Genomic DNA, 16,253 nt, shown 5'->3' on the forward strand with positions numbered 1-16,253 from the left:
TAAGGCTTTCCTCTGTCTTCAGGCTTATCAAAGAATCTGGGACTCAGTTGGGTTTCCGGGAAGAAGAAATCTGTTTTTTGGTTTGTTTATCCAAGGCAATTAGAAATCCATAACAGAAAATTACAGGTCCAGAAATACAAACAAAAAATTAGTGTTTCACAAATGGGAACATGTAGAAAGAACCACAGGAACCATGGGAACGGTACCAATAACATGGGTTAAGTTGGCCTTTGCAATTGGCAGCCTCTGAGAAGTGTCCACATCTGGCCACTAGGTGGTGCCATGTACATTGTCTTTCTCTCCCCTTAGCTGAAAAAAGGCTGTGTGCTCAGAGACAGGAATCACAGCCTCGGGTATTTGTGGGATAAGCCACTCAGTTCCTCTGGCTGCCTGATTTCATTTCCCACTTCGAACTTTTAAGTCTGGAAAGATGTAAAATATGCTGAAGGGTTGAACTAGGAGTTGACGGACCCCACCAACCTAGGGTCACCATCGTCACATTGGCTGTCTCCCAGCTCTTTCCACATACAAAACCATACATTCTCGGGGCTGGGGAGACGGCTCTCTGGTTAAGAGCACTTGCTGCTCTTGCAGAGGACCCGAGTTGGGGTCCTCGCACTCAAGCTGGGTGTCTCACGCCTGCCTGCAGCTCCAGCCTCAGGAGGATCCTATATCTCCGGCTCTGGGGGCACCCTGCTCCTACGCACACAGGTCCCCTACACATAATAAAACCTATTATAAAACAGAACATGACTATAAAACATGAAAAACAAAACCAAAGCTCTTCGCTTTTGCCAAACCATCTGTGAATCATGGCACGTGTCTGAGTTAGGGTTACTATTGCTGTGGTCAAACACCACGACCAAAACAACCTGGGGAAAAAGGGGTTTATTTGGCTCACACTTTGACATCACTGTTAATATAAGGAAGTCAGGACAGGAACTCAAACAGGGCTGGAGCCTGGAGGCAGGAGCTGATGCAGAGGCCACAGAGGGGTGCTGCTTACTGGCTTGCTCCCTATGGCTTGCTTCAGCCTGCTTTCTCACAGAACCCAGTATCACCGGCCCAGGGATGGCCCCACCCACAATAAGCTGGGCCCTCCCCCACCAATCACTAATTAAGAAAATGCCCTACGTCTGGATCTTACGAAGACCTTTTTCTCAATTGAGGCTCTCTCCTCTCTGATGACTCTCTCTTGTGTCAATTTGACATAATACTATCCAGAGCAGCATGTCACCCTGAGCATCCCCTCACCCATCTCCGTAGAACAGGGACCTTTTCACATAGGACATAGGAACAGCAGCATGAGTTTACTCGGTCCGTGGTGCAGTGTCCTATGCTGCCTTACAAATGTATTTTTAAAACTAGTTTGTGTTCTGATCTAGAAATTGCTGTGTCCTCTGCTTTTCTTCCATCTGGAAGTGCCCTCATGCTTTATGGGGGCTTTCTGAGCCTGGCACTGAAATTTTTCAAATCATCCTAATTATCCTCATAGAATAATCTCACAGTCTCACCTGCCTAGATGCTGTGCAAATGACACAGGTGTCAGTTGAGATTCAGGTTAAGCATTTTAGGTAAAGGCCGGAGACTATTGCATCCTTGCCACCAAATCCCACAAGGGGGCCTTAGACACCAAGTGATTCTACCGCTGGGGCCAGCTTTAATCCCACGGTAAGGTGAGGTAAGGTAAGGTAAGGTAAGGTAAGGTAAGGTAAGGTAAAGGTAGCACCTGTCTGCTCTCCAGTTGGTAACAGTCCATTTGACCCTTTATGCATAACAAGCACCATTAGGGTGATATCCCAGTGTGTGTGTGTGTGTGTGTGTGTGTGTGTGTGTGTGTGCATGTGTTCTGTGTTCCTACATAATTGCTCTGATTTTGAGTGGCTTTAACATTGTCAGTCTTGGCCTGAATCAATTGATATAATGGTGGTTGCCAAATGGTCCTTCCCAAACTACCTTTCTACGTCCACTGTCCGTCATTTGCGTGTCTCCCCTGCCCCTAGGTGCCCACTTCATGCAAGCATCCCTTGCACTGACTGTCAATTCTTGAAAGTGTTTCAATTCATGATCATCGCACTTTCTTTGGCTGCCCAAGAGCCCCAGCTCATGCAGGGGACATCCCCTCCAAGGGTGCCTGTACTCTTTTGACTTTTTCCGGTCTCTGAGGTGGTGATTCCTGGCAAAACCCAGATGCCCCGGGCTCTCCTCTGATGCCGTCCTGGCAAGTGCTGACCTTAGCTATGATTCCCATTTGAGGAAAATGGTATTTAAGAAGGAAGATGTGGGCATCAGGTGTGCTAGTCACCGGAGTATTGCTGCTTCTTCGGCCACTGACTGGACACAGCTCTGTGGTCGTTCTGATACCCAGACAGCTGGATTACCATACCCTTTACCTTACCTGGGTGTGGCTGGCTTTAATCTAATAATAATAATCATAAAAATCAGTTCAGGAATTCTGTTACCCCTGCATGCCCCAGAGAGTAGTCTGTTTTCTATGACTAGAAAAACCAAGACAAGCTTGGGAGATTTCTAAGGCAAAGAACTCAGTGTGGTGCATGGTTCTGGGACGGCAAGGTGTAGCCTTGGCTCAGTCGTGAGGAGAGACTCAATGGTGACATAGCAGCACAGAAGGCAGCCTCCTGGTGGGGGCACGGGAGGGAAGGAGATTGTAGGATGAGAAGGAAACCAGAGAGGGATTCAGAGGCCAGTCTGGCTTTCAGGAACAACTCACTGTGTGGACGCCGCATTGATTCCTTCTGGGGGTAAGGCCTCTACTGAACTGAACACTTTCTACCCGGCCCCATTTCTTTCTCTCCCAAACGGAGCATGCATTACCATTCTGGAGGAGGGTCAGCATCTTGTTTGACGCCTTTGTCTAGCAGTGTATCCTTGTGCCGTACTGAGTGTTCCCACTGACCTGTCAGGTGGTCAGGGAGTCTGGGGTTCAGAGGTGTGTGTGTGTGTGTGTGTGTGTGTGTGTGTGTGTGTGTGTGTTTGCAGCCTCTGGCTACCTTAGCTCAAGTGTCTTGATCTTATAGACTCATGAGTGAATGATGGGGCCCACTTAACCAAAAAGGATGCTTGTTTGGAAGCCTGGGCTTCTTTCACAGTGGCCATTCTATTAGAAGAAAACCAGCCGCACGGAAGAGTGCGGTGGGCACCACTGACTTCACTAGACTGGGAGGAGACGGGGAGGCAACTGCTGCTGATGGTTCTTTGAGCTCTTTCTTAGTCCCTCTGCCGGCAAGTTTCCTCACAGCTGACATCTGATAAACTCATGCCCAGAGAGCAGTGGGGAAAGAAGTCAGGAGGACGGCACACTTGGAAGACAGATGGGCTTGCCAAACGATGCATTCTGGGCTGGGTGGGGCATGTCAGAGACAAACGTAAACAGGAGCAAACCTTCCACCGGTTCTTCCGTTACATTGGGGATTTGGACTGACACGTTTTATTAGCATTTCCCGTGCACAGGCACCCAGGGTACCAATGTGTTCATAGGGTGCCAGAGAGAGGGGACAAGGAACACAAAATGACAATGATGTCCACGTACTTGACTGGAATAGGTCCAGCAAGCCTGCAGTGCTCATGGCTTGTTTGTGTTAGCCTGGGCAGAATCACAACAAACCAGGCACGGAGGGAGCACAGCCAGCCATTGCATAACCCTATCCCAGAAGGCAGCTGGCTCTGGACTGTTCAACAGCTCAGCAGTCAAGCCACATGCACGGGGTGAGGGTACGGGGCTGGGGGAGGGGGAGTACAGATGGAAAATGTCCTGGTGTCTGTCTCCAAGCCTTTCAAATGTTGGCCAAATGAAAGGAAGCACCGGGGAAGCAGCGTCTGTCCCCTGAGGCACCAAGAAGTAGTGGCTTGGAAGTGCTTTCCAAGGTGGTGGTTGGGACTCAGGTTGTCAAGGGCTTGGCTGGGAGGCTGAGGAGAGGCTCAGTGGGTAAAAGTGCTTGCTGTGCAAGCCTTGGGGCCTGAGTTTGATTCCCGGAACCCAAGTTAAGGTGGAATTTAAGGTGCTGAGCCTCTCAGCAGGAAGTCTTCTCATTATCTGGCTGTGCCCTGGGGGAAGAGATTGGTGTGCAAGCTCTCCTCTCCAGTTTTCAATTTCCCAGTCACGAATCAAATGGCTCCTTCTAGTGACTCCCAAAAGTTGTCCTTGGATCACCACATGTATGTCACACAAACATACTGTACACACACACACACACACACATTGATAACAAAAAATAAGACAAAAGGTTTTAAAAATAAGGGTTGTGTATAGTTTATTTTGGGCCATGGGTTAGAGTGTTGTAGAGAAAGCTCTCCTGACCCGGAGATGGAGGCATACCTGCCTTGACATGTTCTAGAAACCACTGGCCACAAAGGTATCACCTCCCCCGTCCCTAAAGTGTTTCTCCTATGTTTTGCTTAGTTTGTGTGCGTTTGTGTACATCTGAGTGATCAGGAGCACCCCAGCACACGTGGAGGTCAGAGGACAACCCAAAGAGACTGCTTCTCTCCTGCCGTGTGGGGTCTGAGGATGAACCCTCCAAGTTTTCAGGCTCAGAGGCAAGCACCTTGACCCACTGAGCCATCATCTAGCTGGCCCTTGTTTTTATTTTTATGTCACCGCTACTCTATTGGCTAAAGGAAAAAAAAAATATTCAAAAGAAGAGTTCAGTCTCCAGTGGTTTTAGCTTAGTTTTGACGTGCCAGCCAGTGTAAAGGTCCAGAGCAGACATGGAAAAGGACTGTTGGCTCAGAAACTGGCTTGGCAGGGTAGGGAGCCCTGGGTCAGATGGTGGGCTGGATAGAGTGGAGCCCTTATTTCTTATCAGGACTCTGCTGCCTCTCAGGGCAGAATTCATGGATCTACCTCCCCCACTCTCAACTTGTCAGTTATGTACTCTCAGCTGAGTCTGAACTGAAGACTGTAAAGCCCTTCACGGGACAGACCACCGTCCAGTGCAGAGGGACATAACACACCTTGAGGCCGTCAACAGACATGTGTTCAGTTATGACATGTTAAAATGGGAGAACACACAGAATGCTCTGGAATTATATATTGGCTCTTGCTCTACAGCAACCCCCAAACTATATTCAGCAGAGGTTCTCAGATGATGTCTGAAGACAGCTTCTCCTCAGTTGGGGGCTTTGGGGCTTCAGAAGTGTGAAAGGAACATCTGTGTTCATTTCAGCCACCTATGCTTGGGTGACTTGCTGTAGAAGCCCTAGGGACATGATAACTGGTTTAGTTAGGCAAAGCCAGAAGGAGCTGTGGTCCAGAGCTGGGAGTCTAGTGACAAAGGTCTTGTCTCCCGTGTGCTACTGGGGAGTAGGGGGGACCCAGGAAGTGTGACTTGGTGGGAAGTCTTCTGGTCATCAGGGGAATGCCATTAAGACATCTGGACCAGTTCCTTCTCTTCTGGTCTCTTTCTTTCAGTTCTCAGCCAGCAATCAAATGGTCCCCCTGCACTCTCTGCTGCACTCTCTCAAGTGATGGCAAACCACAGGCCCAAAGCAGCAAGGCCGACTGATCATGGCCTGAAACCTCTGAAACCTTGAGCCAAAGAAACCTTCCTTCCATATTAGTTGATTTTTCTTGGATATTTTTATATAGTACAGGAAAGATAACTAATGAAAATGAGTCAACACCTGAGAATTCAGATCATTGCATTAACAGACACCAATGATTAAGTTCCAGTCCCACGACACACATGGTAGAAGGGAAGAGCCACTTCTCATAAGCTGCCCTTTAACCTCCGCATGTGCTATGGTACACACACACACACACACACACACACACACACACACACACACTTTTAGAAGAGACCATAAGTGATGCCTTTGTGGAAAGCAAAAGGAAGAAGCAGATTCTTAAAAAACAAAGGGCACCTGTTGAGAGGGTGGATGAGAAAGCAGGTTTAACAGCTAAGGAAAATGACCTGAAAGCAGCCAGCCTGTGAGAGGAGAGAGCCTGTGAGAACCTGTCGTGTACAAGGAAAGTTCCAAAAAGGCTTGGGAATATCTACTTCAGAGAGCAGAGAAGGGAAAGATTAAAAGAGGGCGAGGGTTTACGTTTAATCTTGAAAGGGGGTCATTAATGGAATGAATGAATGTGAGAAAAAATGAAATCAGTTCTGATAGAAGCATTTCTGCTAATATATATTGTGTCAGACTTACTAGTGCCTAGCTGTCAATCATATAGAGTGGAGGAAACATTGCCATAGAAACCAGATAATTGAAAAGTATTATATGCAAAAATAACTTTCAAGTCCAAGTTTCATGGTGTATTAAAAAACCTACTCCAGCTGTCTGTGGAGTGGATTAACTGTTGTGGCAGTTAATCTCAGGCATAGACTCCATGAAGGAATCCATGGGAACCTTGTAGAGTATGGTTGGAGTGTCTGTCCTCGATGTGGGCAGGTGCCAGCCCGTCAGCCAGGGACAGAGACACAACTGAACAGCAGAAGTCATTTTCATTGTCTACTTTGGCCTGAGACATTCCCTTGTCCTCACTGGCAGCAAAAATCCAAGCTTGGGGCCCTTGAGGACTTTACATCAGAGGTTTTCGGGATTCTCAGGCCTTCCTAGAGTCTCCCATTAGACATGTTATTAGCATCCATAGCCTCCGTCTTGAAGAAAGGATCAAGGGGATGCTCAGTCTCCATAGTTAGACGAGCCAAGTCTCCTAGTAAGTCTCTTCTCATCCATCCATCCATCCATCCATCCATCCATCCATCCATCCATCCAGTTCTCTCTCTCTCTCTCTCTCTCCATCCATCCATCCATCCAATACCCCAACCAATGCCATCCACCTTAATCCTTCCTGTCTGGACTACCATTCATCCATAATCCCATGGTGCTTGCTTGTGTTTTTCATATGGGCCTTTTCATGCCATTATTGGAGTCCTTCCTCTCGGCTCACACGGTTTTTGTCTCCATGCTAACCCATCATGGTATCCCCCTTCCTCCTCTCTTCCTGTCTATTTCCTGTGATGCTCTCCAAAGCCCAGGAACCTTAGCCACACCCATCCCATTCTGCCCTGCCCAGGTATAAGCGGTTTAATGAACCAATCAGATATAATGACTTAGGCAAGTTTAGAAAACGAGAATAGGTGTGACCAAATCTTGAGGGTCAGCGTAAGATCAACCCCCAATAATCCACCTATCCACATATCCATCCATCAGGCATTATCATTTCCCTATGGTCCATATCCATCTAGCCATTCATTTTTCATCTGTGGAATCTATCCATCTATCCTACTGGCTCTGCTACCTGAGGAGCCCTGACTAATACAGTACAGTGAAGACCTGGGTGGAGGTGAACAGTGCAGCGGTTGAGATGCAATCTGATGACAGCACTTCTCACCAGCTCCATGCAGTGCACACGGGCACCTCCTGCTGACCACTTCCAGAATCCCTGCAAGGCTGGTGCAATCTGCCCAGAAAGAACCAAAGAAGTGACTAGTCCTGTGACAGACTCAAGACTGTCGACTATTTGCCCACTTTGGTATTGCTCCCTCTCTACCATGCCAGCCTGCTTACAGGGCTAAGGGAAAGCTGAGAGCCATCCAAAGGCATCTAAGATGTCAGAGAGACAGGTGGTGCCGGGAAACAAATTATTACAACCCAAAAACACAGCGAAGCTAAATCTTTATGTCCTGATACAGGGCAAAAGAGATAACAGAAAAGTCAATGAAAGTGCAGGAAAAAAAAAAAAAAGGACAGTATCCATGAAAGATGAAGCATGCAAAGAACCAATGGGGAATTACAAAGCTGTACATCATGTAATAGCGAGAGGCCACCAAAGGGCAGAGGCAAGAGAATAAGTTCTATTTTCACACTGGAACCTTCTCATCAATTGGTTAAACTTTGAGATATGAAGGGAAAGAAACTTGAAAAGGCAGGCTTGCAACGTATCTCGTCCCTTTCCCTACTACACCGCTCACGCCTCCACAGAGGCCGAGAGAAGGAATGATTGGCCAAGAGAAGAGGATTAAACAGTGCCTAGTTATTCAGACATTGAAATATCTCCCTTTGAAAGGATGTGAGGAAAAGCAGAGAAAAAAAACCCAACACTGCAACAGTGTAAAAATGTAGGACAATGAAAGCCTCCCAATGAATGGGGAGAACACACAGATCTAATCAGGCTCAAGAAGGAAGAACAGAAACACCACAATGTTCTGTGCTCACTCAGCACGGGGAGATGAAAGAAAGCAGAAGAGCAAAGACAGCCCGGCTAACATGGAAACCAGAGAGGAAGCGAGAGCATGACCAGGAAAATCAAGCTGAGGCTCTCTCGAAAACCAATGAGGTTGATGGCAGTTGATGAGCTTAAATATAAATACGCTCACTTTCTGGTGGGTTCCCAGGCAGGCTCTGCGGGGGTGTCAGGTTAAGTACTGTAAACCTGATCAAAAGCTCACGGCTGGGAAGGATATGGGCCCACGGGGTCCCTTCTGCCGCTGGTTTGCTGAATGGCCATGTGGAACTACCTTCTAAACATTTAGGGTTACGCTGTAGGTCAGTGATGCTCTCAACCTTGGCCAGCTACTGAAAGTTCTGATGATGCCTGGTGTCAAGTGCTCACGCTGTAGTGAGACTTCTATTCCACCCCCCCCACAAGTCTAGAGGACATAGAAAAAGAAGCAGAAATAAATGCAAGGTAGGGGTGGAGAGGAGTGCTATCAAATGCTGTCTTTTGGAGATGACACGGCGGTTACATCCCTGACTTCACTAAAGGTATGGTTACCTGCCCAAGGTCAATCCAACCAAGACCAGGAGCTCAGTGGCTTGCCGTGTGCGGGGCTGTTCAGGCAAAGTGGGAAGTGGGAGGAGTTGGGGGTACATATAATCAAGATATGTCATATGCATGCATGACATTGGTAAAGATAAATAAGATATTTTAAAAAAGAAAATATACTAAAGCTTTTTTGTTTTGTTTTGCTTTATTTCTTTTTGAGACAGGGTTTCTCTGTGTAGCCTTGGCTGTCTTGTACTTACTTCGTAGACCAGGATGGCCTTGAACCCACAAAGATCTGCCTGCCTCTGCCTCCCTGAGTGCTGGGATTTACAGGCGTGTGCCACCGGCTCTGGCTCTATACTAATACTTAATAACCTAGGAGTAAAAATGGCAGTAGAAAAGCTGGTGTAAAATCAATGTTTAAAATTTGGGACATTTTATTGTAAGGAGATCTATAAGCCCCTGACTACACTGAAACACAAGACTTATTTTCAAAAATAAAAAACCCCCAACATGACACAATAAAAGTAAATGTGAAATGATGTGTCCAAGGCAAATAACTAAAGAACCATTCCCAGAAGTTCCTAATTCAATATAAATTGTAAAAGTTTAAAGAACAAACAGTCCCCATTGTTATGTAAATGGTTCCTTAATGCAGCTGCTCATTTCATTTTCTGAGTCAAGACTCTATTAAAATTCCAGGTCAATTGCATGTGTGTGTACATGGACGTAAAAACTGCTACAACATCTTTAAAAATAGAATACAATTAAACCAAACTCAACTATTTCAATTGTAAAGCTGATTAATGTCTCTCCAGAAAACCAGCATAGTGGTAACCCAGACACCAACAACCCAAGGACATTAGGGAAAAAAAGGGATAACACGTTTCCTTATGTCGGATGAATGCTAGACACTTCTGAGGGAAGGCTGGCTCCGTCTTCACTAATTCTCCTGTGTTCTGTCCTGGTGATAGTACCCAGGGCCTCTGGCAGAAATGACAGTCTACACTGAGCCCCAACAGTTCTTAAAAAAATGACGGGGTTCCCTCCAATCAACACTGTCCTTTTTTCCCTTATATTTTAGTTATTCTTTTAAAATATAGAAAATTTATATTAAAAAAAACCTCCCACAACTATTTTGCTAACAGTTAGTTGAGAAAGAGAAAAAGCCAGAGATAAAAACTCAGGGTGTAGTTAGCAAAGGTATGTAGCTTATCATTGAGAGACCCCTCAGATTCTTTGATTTTTAAGTAAAGGCAAGATTGCTGTCTCACAATTATGTGAGAGATTAAAGCTGGATATTTAGCAAAGTGCATTTAAGCTATGATAGTATTTATAAACAGAAGGGATATTATTTAAAATTTAAAAATTCTTTAATCTATTCATTTATATAAACAATTATCCACCCATTCACTCATTTAATCATCCACTTATCTAATTATCCATCCATCTATCCATCAGTCCTTCCATCCATCACCCACCCACCCACCCACTTACCCATCCATACAACTACCTATTCATTCATGAATGCATTTAATCATTTAATGTTCCATCCGTCATCTACTTATTCATCCAAGCACCTGTTCATTCATACATGAATCCAACGATCCATCCACCCATCAATGCAACCACCTACTAATCCTGTTCAAGGCCTATACGGAATGGCAAACAAGGAGTGAGCAAAGGTGGCCAGGGGTCATGCTTTCAGGAAGCTTGTAGTGGAGTTGGATTCAATAGGAATGTCATCCAAAGAGTCAACTCTAGATGCTAAGAGTAAGGTAGACAGGAATTTCTGGAGGATATTGTGTGGGGACGAGATTTGTAGGGTGACTTGGGGGCAAGTTGCAGTGTGTTGGATGCTGAGAAGGCAGGGGTTACTTCTCCTGGCCGGGGTATTCACCAGACAATAGCATGGTCCATATAGCTGCTCCCTGCTATTAGATATTTGGGGTTTGATCCTCCATTTTCCTTCTTTGGCTGTTCGTGACAGTTATTATACATATCTTTTGAATTATGTCCTAGGGACAGTTTTCAGAAGCGAAATACCAAATCCAGAGCAGCTCACTGGGAGAAAAAAAATTTAATAGTTTTTGTCATGTGATGCCAATTGCTTTCACACATATGGAACCAATCTGCAGTGCTGGGAGCATGATGGGTGCCCACTGCTCTGGGCCCTGCCAAAACTCTTATTGAGCATTTCTGTTTCTGTTTGATAGTTTAATAGGTGGGCAACAGTGCTTTAAGTTGTTTTAATTTGGTTTCCCATAATTGCTACTAAGTCCGTGCATGTTTGCTCTCTGAGTGTCCTCACATGTGAATTCACTGCGTATTTCTTTTGTTGTATCTAGTGGAATCTGTAACCAAGGTGACTGCAGAGGTGAGGGTGTAGCCGGTTTCTGTGGAGTCCTGGTCAGAGGAGATGACTCATAGGCCCTGGCTGAATTAAAACCAACCCCAGCTGATGAGAAGGTATTAATCATACAGATCTATCTGGGATTTAAATTTTGGTCAGTTTGCTTTCTGTTCCCCCCCCCCTTTTTTTTTTTTTTTTTTTTTTTGTTGAGACGGCATCTCCCCATGTTGTCTTCTGGGATCAGTTCTCTTGCCCTTGCCTCCCAGTTAGGTAGGGCTACAGGTATGACATCCACCGGCTTTAACCGCCCTTTGAAAAAAAGCTTTGTTTAAAAAAAATATCTTTCAGTGTAAACAGTTTTATTATTTATCATATATCTTCGTATTTGGAAGTACACTTTTAACATTTGGAAATACCAACCATCTTTTTTTTTTAATAAGTGATGTGTACTTTTAAATATTTATGAGCTAGATGGATGGTAGATAATTCGGATGAGGTTCCCAAGCTTAGTTCTAGCCTGTCTGCAGTCTGTCTGTCTGTCGTCTAGCCTGTCTGCACCGTGATTAGACTAAACCTCTGGGCCAAATACCCAACATTTGTTGTGCTTCTGACTTCCTTAGTCTTCCTTTCTGCATTTTCCACTTTGCCAAATAAGATCAAGTAGCAGTTTTTTTTTTTTGCATGTCCAGTTTATCAACCATTTTCTCTGCTCCTGGGTAAATGTGAGTCATTAATATAACTACTGCTTTATAGCCAAGCTTCTCAAACTGTGGCCTGTGACTTCACGTGGGGCCAGGAAACTGAATGTGAAAGGAAGTCACAAACCTTTGGCAACAGTAAAGGGCTTTTGAACATGTGATGACCGAAAAGCAGCTCCAAATGGAAGGTGTCTTAAGCCTGAGCTATTTCCAGCGGAGCTCACATGTGTGATGTCATGTGACTTCTCTACAGTCTCAGAAGCACGGGCACTTTGCACTGTCCCAGCATGCTAACAAAAGCTCTGGGAACACCTCGGCCTGAAGTCTGGACTATGGTATTAAGAAATGCAATTTTTAATCTTTTTTAATTTATTGTTTTATTAATTACAGTTTATTCACTTTGTATCCCAGACCCCTCCCTCATCCCTCCCAACCCCACCCTCCCTCCCTCTTCTCCTCCCATGCCCCTCTCCAAGTCTACTAATAGGGGAGATCCTCCTCCCCTTCCATCTGACCCTAGCCTATCAGGTCTCATCAGGACTGGCTGCATTGTCTTCCTCTGTGGCCTGGTAAGGCTGCTCCCCCCGCAGGGGAAGGTGATCAAAGAGGTGGCCACTGAGTTCATGTCAGAGACAATCCCTGTTCCCCTTACTAGGGAACCCACGTGGAGACTGAGCTGCCATGGGCTACATCTGTGCAGGAGTTCTAGGTTTTTCTCCCAGAATGACAATTCTTTCACTACATATACACATTTTCTGTTCTTGTAGAAACATAATGGTTTAATTTAGGAGAACAAAAACTTCAAATAGTTTCCAACTATCATTTCTCATAATAAAAACACCTTTAGACTGCATTGGGTTAGAATGTTTGGTTTTAGAAACCAAACATTTGCTGACGATCTTCATTAAAAAACAACGAGCTTCAGCTGGAGATTACGACAGAATGTCTGGCACTTTCTGAGACGGCCCTAATCATACTTCTGCTACCTGTTCTACATATTTATGTGACATGGCCTTTTTGGCACTGATATGTATATATGTGACATATATATATATATATATATATGATCAACTATATATGAGATCATGTATATGATCAAAATATCAGCTGCTTCTGAATAATACTATGTTCTAAGTCCTGCAGCATCAGATATTCAACTGAGATTTAATTATTAGGTAAAAATAAACAAGCATATCCACCTCTTTGGTTTGCAAACTTGCTTTAATCTCTAATAACTAATAAATTATATATACCAAAGAATCATTTTTAAAATAAAATTCTTTATAATTCATTGCCCACAAATGTTCAGTTTGTATGCCTATTTGGTACAACTGTATACCTGTAACAATTTATTGAGCTAAAAGAGGTTAAGATTGGAAAAACTCTTTAAGAGGCCTTGCTCTATAGGATGGCTCCAATTGTATTATGTCCTACAGGACAAGATGAACACCTACCGGAAAGAAGCTGCTAAAGTTGTTAACAGAAGTCAAGAGAATATTGTCATTGTTTCAAAATGTGTTGGTGTGTATCTGAACTGCCAGCATTTCCCCTTGTATGTTTGGGCTACTAGGAGTAAAATAAGGATTGCTTAAACATGAGCCCTGGGACACCCCGGGAGTCGGCCTGGGAGCTGAGACAGTTGCTAAGTACTATTGGTCAGGTGTAAACTGAAGCATGAACACACTGGACAAGGGGTGCTTCACACCTGGATGGGATGGATTGTAAGAGTGTAAGATTTAGATATGACACTTGGAGTGGCATACAATTTAAGACTTAAGTGTGTTTTTATCTAGAAATTTTCATTTAATAATTCTGGACCCAAAGTGACTGTGAGTAGCTGAAACCACGAAAGTAGGGCCATAGGTAATGAGGGGCCACTGTAACCAGATCAGGAAAAGCAAAGTCGACAGGTAGATGTCTGGGTTTGCTCTGTGGCTCTCTGAGGATAGTGGGTGGCTTTCTATTTCTGTCACATAAGTATGGGGTGGACAGGCCAGGCTGTGGGAGTCCAGGGTCTTGACCCCACAGAGCTCCTCTACCCCTCTGGAGCCTCACTAACCCTGAGACTTACCTAGGAATGCTAATTTCTGCCTCTGCCATGGTAAACAGAGCCTTCATCCACTCAGGGTTCAAGGAACTAAGATGGTTGCAATGTGTATGTAAATGTTCTACATCCCAGTTATAATTCTTGAAGAAAATCCTTTACACCAAGTGTGAGGCCTTACTTAGGGAGAGGGTGCTCCCCAAAGGCCTGATCTGGAACAATTGGCAGCTCCCACAGGCCCAGCAGAAGCACAGGCCTCCTTGAATGTCTCTGGCCCTTTCCATGCAGATAGAAAACACCCACCCAGCGAAGACCTGCTTCAGCACAGACAAACAGATGCTCAGCTCCAACACCGAGACATCACTGGTAAACTATGTAAGTCAGAGCCAATGCAAAAATGAGTATGAATGGCAAAATCTAAACGGCTCTCCATCTTTACTTAGCTGAGAGATGTGAAAGAGGAAATGATTTCCCCACTGAGCTGTTTCAAAATTAATTTCAGTCCTTGTTGATTTTCAACCCTTAAAACGGCCCAGCAAGCCCTCTAGCCTGGCACTGACATCTATACAAGGATGAAGAGCTGAGCTAAGCTTTTCCTGGTGTTCTAGGTGTCAAAGCAACAAGCTGTTTTCTTGTGGCAATACAGCAAAACACTGTCCAGCTGTCCATCATTAATCTGGCTCTCAGTAGGTAAGAATCTGGCAGTCTAAGATGGACACCAAGGACCAGGGAAGTGGCTTTGCCAGGTCTGGTTTGGCTTCACTTCTGTTGTTTGAAAAGTGTGTCTGACAGATATGCGGCTTCTGTAATCTTTACTCAAACAACAAGGTCCAAGGAGCCAGATGCTGTGTGTAGAAAATAAGCGCTTCTCAGCAGTTTCTAGTGAGCCTGCAGGGTAGACTCTGGTGACTCAAGAACCGATGGTGTTCAACCATGGCTGCCCTGCCTATGTTAGCTGTGGCTTTCAGAGGGGCAGAAATGACATTACTACAATGCCCACTAAAGATGGACATGGTGGTGAATGTTTGCAATCCCAGCACTTAGGAGGCAGTGGCAGGATGATCAGGATGAAGTTTAAGGCCATCTTCAACACACAGCAAGTTCAAGGCCAGCCTGGGTTGTATGAGAGCCTGCCCAAATATAACAGGAGAAAAACAAAATCCACCAAGGATCACTTGTGCAATCTCAGCTCCCAGAATGCTGAGGTAAAAGTGTTGCAAGTTCAAGGCCAGCTTGGGCTACACAGTGAGACCTTGTTTCCCAAAACAAATCCCAAATGGCATAAGCCAGTGCCGGAAGCAAGCACCACCCTCTAAATGAGATGACACACCCTGAAAACATCACTGGAGTTAACCTCCATCACAAGTGTCCTTCTTGGTGAGAGCTACTTCATAGAAGTTACTGCTGTGAATGGCAAAGAAGCCAAGGGTTTTTTCAGGCAGTGTATCATGTAGGCAAAGTACTTTTTTAATGCCCAGCATTTGAAACTCAATATTTGGAAGGAAAACAACAACAACAAAAGAGGCTCAGCTCAGTCCACAGGAAAGGTGGAAAGGCATTGAACTTACGTGGGCCTCCATCACCCTTATTTGTCCCTTGCTGGCAGCACAGGAGTGTTCTCTTGCAGGTCGGAGACTACAGGACAGCTACAGCATTTGCCGTTGAGACCCACTTGAATCACACACACACACAAAACTTGCTCTGGGGAAGCCTGGGAACTGGAGTGAGTCAGGCTGCGCTGTAATATCATTTCCTCTTCTGATGTGAACAGAAGAGCCCAGAAGAGAGAAATGCAATGTGGCCTTTTCATTGTCTTTTCATGGGCAAGACACACTCATCACTTCGTGCCTACTGCTAGCCTTGGCACGTGCGGTGAAACACATCTTGCAGAAGGGATCAGAGACATCTGGTCCTCTCTGCTTCATATACCAAGGAAACCAAAGCCACTAGCTGCCAACATCTGGGACACACCGGAATCACCAGGAGAGTTCCCAAAACTCTTGAGAACAAGTACTGCCCCCAAGATGTGGACTGATCATTGTAGGGTATAGTTTGAATGTGGAGAGTTAAAAAGCTCTGGGCGGTCTAGTACATACGAAAGTGAAACGCACTATCGTGAGACCAGCGTGACCTGTTTCAGGAACTGAGGTCTGGGGGAAGACATGCCTGCAGGAGATGCTGGCTCTGGTCTGGGCAGCAGCACTGTCTGGACAATGTCTTTGTACCATCATGTTTTCACTTGGAAGAAATAAGAATGCAGTGCATTCTCTGCAGTACACTCTAAGGTTGCGCTACATAAACTAAGATGAGAAGAAAGAGCAGAAAAACAAGCAGTTGCTGCCTGGATGCGGGATTTATAGGATTGCCTTTTCCTTTGCAGCATGAAGACAACACCATCTAACCCCTTGAGCATGTACTGTAGGC

The 16,253-nt window shown here is 45.2% G+C and overlaps 1 protein-coding gene across 2 annotated transcripts in view; it reads right to left on the bottom strand.

Moving 5' to 3' along the window:
* The window catches only part of Lrrk1 (leucine rich repeat kinase 1), a 136,026-nt gene that overhangs the window by 53,512 nt on the left and 66,261 nt on the right, over window positions 1-16,253 (bottom strand). The gene's annotated exons all lie outside the window — the stretch shown is intronic.

The sequence above is a fragment of the Meriones unguiculatus genome, chromosome 14 (assembly GCF_030254825.1).
Source record: "Meriones unguiculatus strain TT.TT164.6M chromosome 14, Bangor_MerUng_6.1, whole genome shotgun sequence".
Lineage (NCBI taxonomy): Eukaryota > Metazoa > Chordata > Mammalia > Rodentia > Muridae > Meriones > Meriones unguiculatus.